Raw genomic sequence first — 12,205 nt, 5'->3', positions numbered from 1 at the left:
GAGGGCTGGGGTGTGGAGGTGGCACAGGATGGGTTAGACCGTGAAGGCGTACTGGAGATCTTGAGAGCGGTGCTGGCACAGGACGTGCAAGGCTAGGGAGGTGCACAGGAGGCCTGGTACGTGAGACTGGCACCATCTTCACCAGCCGACTAACACGCACCTCAGGACGAGTATGGAGCGCTGACCCAGGTGCCATCAAATCCCCGACACGCTCCGTCGGGCGAATTCCATGTTTAAAACACCAACACAGCAACTCCCTCATTTCTCTCTCCTCCAATTTCCCCATTAACTCCTTCACAGTCTCTGTTTCGCTCACCTCCAACACCGGCTCTGGTTCTGGTCTCCTCCTTGGCTCCTCACGATAAACAGGGAGAGTTGGCTCAGGTCTGGCTCCTGACTCTGCCACACTCTCCCTGAGCCCCCCCCCAAGAAATTTTTGGGGCTGACTATGGGGCCTCCGTCCGCGCCGCCTTGCTTGCTTCGCAAACTCCATTCTCCTATATCCTTCCGCGCACTGCTCCATCGACTCCCAGGCGGGCTCCGGCACTCTCCCTGGGTCGACCGCCCACCTGTCTATCTCCTCCCAAGAAGTATAGTCCATACTGTACTCCACTTTGGGCTGTTCCTGCCTGTTGACACGCTGCTTGGTCCCTTTGTGGTGGGTGATTCTGTAACGGTTTTCTGTATGTGAAGGAGAGTCGGACCAAAATGCGGCGTGTCTATTGCAATCCATGTTTAATGAAGTAACACACTAAACACAAACACTATCAAAACAATAAACTTAACGAAAACCGAAACAGCCTATACTTGTGTAACCTAACAGACCAATGACATCAGGACACTAAGGACAATCACCCACGACCAACTCAAAGAATATGGCTGCCTAAATATGGTTCCCAATCAGAGACAACGATAAACACCTGCCTCTGATTGAGAACCACTTCAGACAGCCATAGACTTAGCTAGAACACCCCACTAGCTACAATCCCCATACATACACACCACATACAAAAACCCATGCCACACCCTGGCCTGACCAAATAAATAAAGATAAACACAAAATACTTTGACCAGGGTGTGACAAATAATTACAATTTAGCAGATTAACACTGGAGTGATAAATTATCAGATGGTCATGTACAGGTAGAGATACTGGTGTGCAAAAGAGCAGAAAAGTAAATAAATAAAAACAGTATGGGGATGAGGTAGGTCAATTGGGTGGGCTATTTACCGATGGACTATGTACAGCTGCAGCGATCGGTTAGCTGCTCAGATAGCAGATGTTTAAAGTTGGTGAGGGAGATAAAAGTCTCCAACTTCAACGATTTTTGCAATTCGTTCCAGTCACAGGCACAGGCAGCAGAGAACTGGAAGGAAAGGCGGCCAAATGAGGTGTTGGCTTTAGGGATGATCAGTGAGATACACCTGCTGGAGCGCGTGCTACGGGTGGGTGTTGCCATCGTGACCAGTGAACTGAGATAAGGCGGAGCTTTACCTAGCATGGACTTGTAGATGACCTGGGATAAGGCGGAGCTTTACCTAGCATGGACTTGTAGATGACCTGGAGCCAGTGGGTCTGGCGACGAATATGTAGCGAGGGCCAGCCGACTAGAGCATACAGGTCGCAGTGGTGGGTGGTATAAGGTGCTTTAGTAACAAAGCGGATGGCACTGTGATAAACTGCATCCAGTTTGCTGAATAGAGTATTGGAAGCTATTTTGTAGATGACATCGCCGAAGTCGAGGATCGGTAGGATAGTCAGTTTTACTAGGGTAAGTTTCGCGGCGTGAGTGAAGGAGGCTTTGTTGCGAAATAGAAAGCCGATTCTAGATTTGATTTTGGATTGGAGATGTTTGATATGAGTCTGGATGGAGAGTTTACAGTCTAGCCAGACACCTAGGTACTTATAGATGTCCACATATTCTAGGTTGGAACCATCCAGAGTGGTGATGCTAGTCGGGCGTGCGGGTGCAGGGGTTGAAAAGCATGCATTTGGTTTTACTAGCATTTAAGAGCAGTTGGAGGCCACGGAAGGAGTGTTGTATGGTATTGAAGCTCGTCTGGAGGTTAGATAGCACAGTGTCCAAGGACGGGCCAGAAGTATACAGAATGGTGTTGTCTGCGTAGAGGTGAATCAGGGAATCGCCCGCAGCAAGAGTAACATCATTGATATATATACAGAGAAAAGAGTCTGCCCGAGAATTGAACCCTGTGGCACCACCATAGAGACTGCCAGAGGACCGGACAACAGGCCCTCCGATTTGACACACTGAACTCTGTCTGCAAAGTAGTTGGAGAACCAGGCGAAGCAGTCATTAGAAAAACCGAGGCTACTGAGTCTGCCGATGAGAATATGGTGATTGACAGAGTCGAAAGCCTTGGCAAGGTCGATGAAGACTGCTGCACAGTACTGTCTTTTATCGCTGGCGGTTATGATATCGTTTAGTACCTTGAGCGTGGCTGAGGTGCACCCGTGACCGGCTCGGAAACCAGATTGCACAGCGGAGAAGGTACGGTGGGATTCGAGATGGTCAGTGACCTGTTTGTTGACTTGGCTTTCGAAGACCTTAGATAGGCAGGGCAGGATGGATATAGGTCTGTAACAGTTTGGGTCCAGGGTGTCTCCCCCTTTGAAGAGGGGGATTACCGCGGCAGCTTTCCAGTCCTTGGGGATCTCAGACGATATGAAAGAGAGGTTGAACATTGTCGCAATGACAATGGCGGCGGATAGTTTCAGAAATAGAGGGTCCAGATTGTCTAGCCTAGCTGATTTGTACGGGTCCAGGTTTTGCAGCTCTTTCAGAACATCTGAACATCTGCTATCTGGATATGGGTAAAGGAGAAGCTGGAGAGGCTTGGGTGAGTAGCCGAGGTTGGAGTAGCCAGGAGGAAGGCATGGCCAGCCGTTGAGAAATGCTTGTTGAAGTTTTCGATTATCATGGATTTATCGGTGGTGACCGTGTTACCCAGCCTCAGTGCAGTGGGCAGCTGGGAGGAGGTGCTCTTGTTCTCCATGGACTTTACAGTGTCCCAGAACTTTTTTGAGTTAAAATTAAGTAAAAAATAAAATATTGAAACACTGTAGTAAGGAAAGTATGTACATCACTTGCATTCATACCAGTTTAAATGAAGCAGAAGTCATTGGTCAAAACTGGCATTGTACATATTGGCCCCACAAATAATAAACTGTTGTTTTTAATGATGTCAGTGGGAGGTCAGGTTAGGATCTGACCTTACCGGTAAGCTACTGGGAGGGAGGTGTGGACCACAGGGTTGGGTAGTTAGGGAATAAGGTCTCAGGCCTGGAAGAGGTGTGGACCACAGGGTTGGGTAGTTAGGGAATAAGGTCTCAGGCCTGGAAGAGGTGTGGACCATAGGGTTGGGTAGTTAGGGAATAACGTCTCAGGCCTGGAAGAGGTGTGGACCATAGGGTTGGGTAGTTAGGGAATAAGGTCTCAGGCCTGGAAGAGGTGTGGACCACAGGGTTGGGTAGTTAGGGAATAAGGTCTCAGGCCTGGAAGAGGTATGGACCATAGGGTTGGGTAGTTAGGGAATAAGGTCTCAGGCCTGGAAGAGGTGTGAGAGCTTTGTATTAGGGCAAGGAGTTGGTCCAGTTTACATGACCTGACCAGGAGAAACCCCCTGGCCCATGTTGGCGTGTACGGTGGTGTATGAGTGTATGTGGTGTTGGTGTGGGTGTGTCGGTGTTGTGTGGGTGTGTTGGTGTGGGGTGCTGTGTGGGGTATTGGTGTGGGCGTGTTGGTGTTGTGTGGGGTGCTGTGTGGGGTGTTGGTGTGGGGTGCTGTGTGGGGTGTTGGTGTGGGGTGCTGTGTGGGGTGTTGGTGTTGGTGCTGTGTGGGTGTGTTGTGTGGGGTGCTGTGTGGGGTGTGATGGTGTTGTGTGGGTGGTTGGTGTGTTGGTGTGGGGTGCTGTGTGGGGTGTTGGTGTGTGTGTGTTGGTGCCGTGGGTGTGTTGTGTGGGGTGCTGTATGGGGTGTGATGGTGTTGTGTGGGGTGGTGGGTGTGTTGGTGTGGGGTGCTGTGTGGGGTGTTGGGGTTGTGTGGGGGTGTTGGTGTTGGTGTGGGGTGTTGGTGTTGTGTGGGGGTGTTGGTGTGGGGTGCTGTGTGGGGGTGTTGGTGTGGGGTGCTGTGTGGGGGTGTGGGTGTGTTGGTGTTGATGTGGGTGTGTTGGTGTTGTGTGTTGGTGTGGGTGTGTTGGTGTGGGTGTGTTGGTGTGGGTGTGTTGGTGTGGGTGTGCTGTGTGGGTGTGCTGTGTGGGTGTGTTGGTGTTGTGTGGGCCAACTAGGTTAAAAATCCCTGAGCCAAGCAGGTGAAAATGTGCCCTTGAACAAGGCACTTAACCCTGATAGCTCCTGTAAGTCACTCTGGTTAAGAGTGTCTGCTAAATGACTCCAATGTAAATGTGTTTACCCTCGTTGCTGTGGCTCTGGGTGCTAAATGACTCCAATGTAAATGTGTTTACCCTCGTTTCTGTGGCTCTGGGTGCTAAATGACTCCAATGTAAATGTGTTTACCCTCGTTGCTGTGGCTCTGGGTGCTAAATGACTCCAATATAAATGTGTTTACCCTCGTTGCTGTGGCTCTGGGTGCTAAATGACTCCAATGTAAATGTGTTTACCCTCGTTTCTGTGGCTTTGGGTGCTAAATGACTCCAATATAAATGTGTTTACCCTCGTTTCTGTGGCTCTGGGTGCTAAATGACTCCAATATAATTGTGTTTACCCTCGTTTCTGTGGCTCTGGGTGCTAAATGACGCCAATATAATTGTGTTTACCCTCGTTTCTGTGGCTTTGGGTGCTAAATGACTCCAATATAAATGTGTTTACCCTCGTTTCTGTGGCTCTGGGTGCTAAATGACTCCAATATAAATGTGTTTACCCTCGTTTCTGTGGCTCTGGCTACAGTGGTCTGAGGTGTTGCGCCACTCTGGGCTGCTACAGCAGGTGCTGCCTGATCCCTGCTCGCTCCACGACGCCACCTGTTACCATGGCGACACACACAGTGCTGTCAGTCAGCCCGTGTTATGACACGCTACGCCACACCCCACACAGACACCATCTCATTCACAACTATGCACACACACTATGCTACTCAAAACTACAAACACACAACTATTGATCATCTCTGTCTGTTGTAGCTTGACTGTCAAGACAGCTCTTTTTCAATAACTCATCAACACACACACACACACACACACACACACACACACACACACACACACAACGCTACCCACACCAACATCTCCACTTTCTCAATGAGTTTGTCCATCAAATGGTATATTACCGTGTCATAATCACCATTACATCTGTTATATTACCATGTCATAATCACCATTACATCTGTTATATTACCATGTCATAATCACCATTACATCTGTTATATTACCGTGTCATAATCACCATTACATCTGTTATATTACCATGCCATAATCACCATTACATCTGTTATATTACCGTGTCATAATCACCATTACATCTGTTATATTACCGTGTCATAATCACCATTACATATGTTATATTACCATGTCATAATCACCATTACATCTGTTATATTACCGTGTCATAATCACCATTACATCTGTTATATTACCATGTCATCTGTTATATTACCATGTCATAATCACCATTACATCTGTTATATTACCATGTCATAATCACCATTACATCTGTTATATTACCGTGTCATAATCACCATTACATCTGTTATATTACCGTGTCATAATCACCATTACATCTGTTATATTACCGTGTCATAATCACCATTACATCTGTTATATTACCGTGTCATAATCACCATTACATCTGTTATATTACCGTGTCATAATCACCATTACATCTGTTATATTACCGTGTCATAATCACCATTACATCTGTTATATTACCATGTCATAATCACCATTACATCTGTTATATTACCATGTCATAATCACCATTACATCTGTTATATTACCGTGTCATAATCACCATTACATCTGTTATATTACCATGTCATAATCACCATTACATCTGTTATATTACCATGTCATAATCACCATTACATCTGTTATATTACCATGTCATAATCACCATTACATCTGTTATATTACCATGTCATAATCACCATTACATCTGTTATATTACCATGTCATAATCACCATTACATCTGTTATATTACCGTGTCATAATCACCATTACATCTGTTATATTACCGTGTCATAATCACCATTACATCTATTATATTACCGTGTCATAATCACCATTACATCTGTTATATTACCGTGTCATAATCACCATTACATCTGTTATATTACCGTGTCATAATCACCATTACATCTGTTATATTACCGTGTCATAATCACCATTACATCTGTTATATTACCATGTCATCTGTTATATTACCATGTCATAATCACCATTACATCTGTTATATTACCATGTCATAATCACCATTACATCTGTTATATTACCGTGTCATAATCACCATTACATCTGTTATAATACCGTGTCATAATCACCATTACATCTGTTATATTACCGTGTCATAATCACCATTACATCTGTTATATTACCGTGTCATAATCACCATTACATCTGTTATATTACCATGTCATCTGTTATATTACCATGTCATAATCACCATTACATCTGTTATATTACCATGTCATAATCACCATTACATCTGTTATATTACCGTGTCATAATCACCATTACATCTGTTATATTACCGTGTCATAATCACCATTACATCTATTATATTACCGTGTCATAATCACCATTACATCTGTTATATTACCTTGTCATAATCACCATTACATCTGTTATATTACCGTGTCATAATCACCATTACATCTGTTATATTACCGTGTCATAATCACCATTACATCTGTTATATTACCATGTCATCTGTTATATTACCATGTCATAATCACCATTACATCTGTTATATTACCATGTCATAATCACCATTACATCTGTTATATTACCGTGTCATAATCACCATTACATCTGTTATAATACCGTGTCATAATCACCATTACATCTGTTATATTACCGTGTCATAATCACCATTACATCTGTTATATTACCGTGTCATAATCACCATTACATCTGTTATATTACCATGTCATCTGTTATATTACCATGTCATAATCACCATTACATCTGTTATATTACCATGTCATAATCACCATTACATCTGTTATATTACCGTGTCATAATCACCATTACATCTGTTATATTACCATGTCATCTGTTATATTACCATGTCATAATCACCATTACATCTGTTATATTACCATGTCATAATCACCATTACATCTGTTATATTACCGTGTCATAATCACCATTACATCTGTTATATTACCGTGTCATAATCACCATTACATCTGTTATATTACCGTGTCATATTCACCATTACATCTGTTATATTACCGTGTCATAATCACCATTACATCTGTTATATTACCGTGTCATAATCACCATTACATCTGTTATATTACCATGTCATAATCACCATTACATCTGTTATATTACCATGTCATAATCACCATTACATCTGTTATATTACCGTGTCATAATCACCATTACATCTGTTATATTACCGTGTCATAATCACCATTACATCTGTTATATTACCGTGTCATAATCACCATTACATCTGTTATATTACCGTGTCATAATCACCATTACATCTGTTATATTACCGTGTCATAATCACCATTACATCTGTTATAATACCGTGTCATAATCACCATTACATCTGTTATATTACCGTGTCATAATCACCATTACATCTGTTATATTACCGTGTCATAATCACCATTACATCTGTTATATTACTGTGTCATAATCACCATTACATCTGTTATATTACCGTGTCATAATCACCATTACATCTGTTATATTACCGTGTCATAATCACCATTACATCTGTTATATTACCGTGTCATAATCACCATTACATCTGTTATATTACCGTGTCATAATCACCATTACATCTGTTATATTACCGTGTCATAATCACCATTACATCTGTTATATTACCGTGTCATAATCACCATTACATCTGTTATATTACCGTGTCATAATCACCATTACATCTGTTATATTACCGTGTCATAATCACCATTACATCTGTTATATTACCGTGTCATAATCACCATTACATCTGTTATATTACCGTGTCATAATCACCATTACATCTGTTATATTACCGTGTCATAATCACCATTACATCTGTTATATTACCGTGTCATAATCACCATTACATCTGTTATATTACCGTGTCATAATCACCATTACATCTGTTATATTACCGTGTCATAATCACCATTACATCTGTTATATTACCATGTCATAATCACCATTACATCTGTTATATTACCGTGTCATAATCACCATTACATCTGTTATATTACCGTGTCATAATCACCATTACATCTGTTATATTACATTGTCATAATCACCATTACATCTGTTATATTACCGTGTCATAATCACCATTACATCTGTTACATTACCGTGTAATAATCACCATTACATCTGTTATATTACCGTGTCATAATCACCATTACATCTGTTATATTACCGTGTCATAATCACCATTACATCTGTTATATTACCGTGTCATAATCACCATTACATCTGTTATATTACCGTGTCATAATCACCATTACATCTGTTATATTACCGTGTCATAATCACCATTACATCTATTATATTACCGTGTCATAATCACCATTACATCTGTTATAATACCGTGTCATAATCACCATTACATCTGTTATATTACCGTGTCATAATCACCATTACATCTGTTATATTACCATGTCATAATCACCATTACATCTGTTATATTACCATGTCATCTGTTATATTACCATGTCATAATCACCATTACATCTGTTATATTACCGTGTCATAATCACCATTACATCTGTTATATTACCGTGTCATAATCACCATTACATCTGTTATATTACCGTGTCATAATCACCATTACATCTGTTATATTACCGTGTCATAATCACCATTACATCTGTTATATTACCGTGTCATAATCACCATTACATCTGTTATAATACCGTGTCATAATCACCATTACATCTGTTATATTACCGTGTCATAATCACCATTACATCTGTTATATTACCGTGTCATAATCACCATTACATCTGTTATATTACCGTGTCATAATCACCATTACATCTGTTATATTACCGTGTCATAATCACCATTACATCTGTTATATTACAGTGTCATAATCACCATTACATCTGTTATATTACCATGTCATAATCACCATTACATCTGTTATATTACCGTGTCATAATCACCATTACATCTGTTATATTACCGTGTCATAATCACCATTACATCTGTTACATTACCGTGTAATAATCACCATTACATCTGTTATATTACCGTGTCATAATCACCATTACATCTGTTATATTACCATGTCATAATCACCATTACATCTGTTATATTACCGTGTCATAATCACCATTACATCTGTTATATTACCGTGTCATAATCACCATTACATCTGTTATATTACCATGCCATAATCACCATTACATCTGTTATATTACCATGTCATCTGTTATATTACCATGTCATAATCACCATTACATCTGTTATATTACCGTGTCATAATCACCATTACATCTGTTATATTACCGTGTCATAATCACCATTACATCTGTTATATTACCATGTCATCTGTTATATTACCATGTCATAATCACCATTACATCTGTTATATTACCGTGTCATAATCACCATTACATCTGTTATATTACCGTGTCATAATCACCATTACATCTGTTATATTACCGTGTCATAATCACCATTACATCTGTTATATTACCGTGTCATAATCACCATTACATCTGTTATATTACCGTGTCATAATCACCATTACATCTGTTATATTACCGTGTCATAATCACCATTACATCTGTTATAATACCATGTCATCTGTTATATTACCATGTCATAATCACCATTACATCTGTTATATTACCATGTCATAATCACCATTACATCTGTTATATTACCGTGTCATAATCACCATTACATCTGTTATATTACCGTGTCATAATCACCATTACATCTGTTATATTACCGTGTCATAATCACCATTACATCTGTTATATTACGGTGTCATAATCACCATTACATCTGTTATATTACCGTGTCATAATCACCATTACATCTGTTATATTACCGTGTCATAATCACCATTACATCTGTTATATTACCGTGTCATAATCACCATTACATCTGTTATATTACCGTGTCATAATCACCATTACATCTGTTATATTACCGTGTCATAATCACCATTACATCTGTTATATTACCGTGTCATAATCACCATTACATCTGTTATATTACCGTGTCATAATCACCATTACATCTGTTATATTACCGTGTCATAATCACCATTACATCTGTTATATTACCGTGTCATAATCACCATTACATCTGTTACATTACAGTGTAATAATCACCATTACATCTGTTATATTACCATGCCATAATCACCATTACATCTGTTATATTACCATGTCATAATCACCATTACATCTGTTATATTACCGTGTCATAATCACCATTACATCTGTTATATTACCGTGTCATAATCACCATTACATCTGTTATAATACCGTGTCATAATCACCATTGCAACTGTTATATTACCATGTCATAATCACCATTACATCTGTTATATTACCGTGTCATAATCACCATTACATCTGTTATATTACCGTGTGTAGCAAAAGCCAAAAGAGATCAGACCCCTCCCCCAGTAGCCGGTCCAGATCGAGCCAAATCCGTGGGCTCTAAAACCAACTGTTGACTCGGGAATGCAGGAAGAAACTGCCACAACAGCAAGTGACCAGCAGAGGGAGCCAAATGCACAGGAACTACAAGTACTGGGCATTAAACACGAACCAACCTACATGAAGACTGAGGAGGAGTGGTATGAACAGACCTACCAAACCAACGCCCCAACGGAAGAAAACTTATGGGCATCAGTGCTGAAGGACTTAACATTGGACTAAGTGCTACATAATCTTGAGCAACACTGCAAAGGAAAGTGGCAAGGACATAATGTAATGACACCCTGTGTTAAGATAGATTGCACCCCCGAACATCTTCCTCCAAACTGAGTGTCTAAAAGAGGTGTAAAAGGAGGAGAGATCAGTGCCTAGCCATGATCCTCAACCCATATGATTTGGATATCATAGAGAATCATCAGACAAGGTAAATCAGGAGAGACCAGGTAAATCAGGAGAGATAGGTGCCTAGACATGATCCTCAACCCATATGATTTTGATATCATAGAGAATCATCAGACAAGGTAAATCAGGAGAGATCAGTGCCTAGACATGATCCTCAACCCATATGATTTGGATATCATAGAGAATCATCAGACAAGGTAAATTACTTTTACTATACTCTGTTTGTATTGACTACTTTGACATCAAGGCACGAGCAAACTATTGACTGGTATATCTTAAGAATTGTGTTGTACACTGGAAGCTCACACCACTGAAAAGAGTAAGAGAGCAAGGTTGTGAAAGAGAGAACTTCACCCCTCAACAGCGCGAGGCGTAGAGAACTCTTGGGAGCAACAAGTTCCATCTTTGGTGTGTCAGTGACAATTGCAGTTTGGCGAGATTGAAAAAGCCCAGAAATAAGTAAGCCTCGTAGTAGCAGAGGGTCGACAAAAGAAAATCAGTATCTAAACAGTAGGCAGTAAAAAGTGTAACCATAGGAAATTCGGACTAAATAAGAAATGATAGTATTATAGGACTGCCGTAGGCAGACATGGCTCTCAAGAGAAGACAGGCTATGTGCTCACTGCCCACAAAATGAGGTGGAAACTGAGCTGCACTTCCTAACCTCCTGCCCAATGTATGACCATATTAGAGATACATATTTCCCCCAGATTACACAGATCCACAAAGAATTCGAAAACAAATCCAAATTTGAAAAACTCCCATATCTACTGGGTGAAATTCCACAGTGTGCCATCACAGCAGCAAGATTTGTGACCTGTTGCCACGAGAAAAGGGCAACCAGTGAAGAACACACACCATTGTAAATACAACCCATATTTATGCTTATTTATTTTATCTTGTGTCCTTTAACCATTTGTACATTGTTAAAACACTGTATATATATATATAATAT

At 40.6% G+C, this 12,205-nt stretch overlaps 1 long non-coding RNA gene across 1 annotated transcript in view; it reads left to right on the top strand.

Annotated features, from left to right (window-relative positions):
- Window positions 1–11,368: 11,368 nt before the first annotated feature.
- Window positions 11,369–12,205, top strand: part of LOC149976068 (uncharacterized) — a 3,901-nt gene continuing 3,064 nt past the window's right edge. Inside the window, exon 1 of the long non-coding RNA XR_016487997.1 lies at window positions 11,369–11,447. This is a non-coding gene — a long non-coding RNA (uncharacterized LOC149976068). The remainder of the gene's footprint in view (window positions 11,448–12,205) is intronic.

This window comes from Oncorhynchus mykiss, chromosome 17 (genome assembly GCF_057628025.1).
Source record: "Oncorhynchus mykiss isolate SJ-2025 chromosome 17, ASM5762802v1, whole genome shotgun sequence".
Lineage (NCBI taxonomy): Eukaryota > Metazoa > Chordata > Actinopteri > Salmoniformes > Salmonidae > Oncorhynchus > Oncorhynchus mykiss.
Note: the sequence above shows the minus strand (reverse complement) of the source record. Positions and strands in the feature narration are given on the sequence as shown.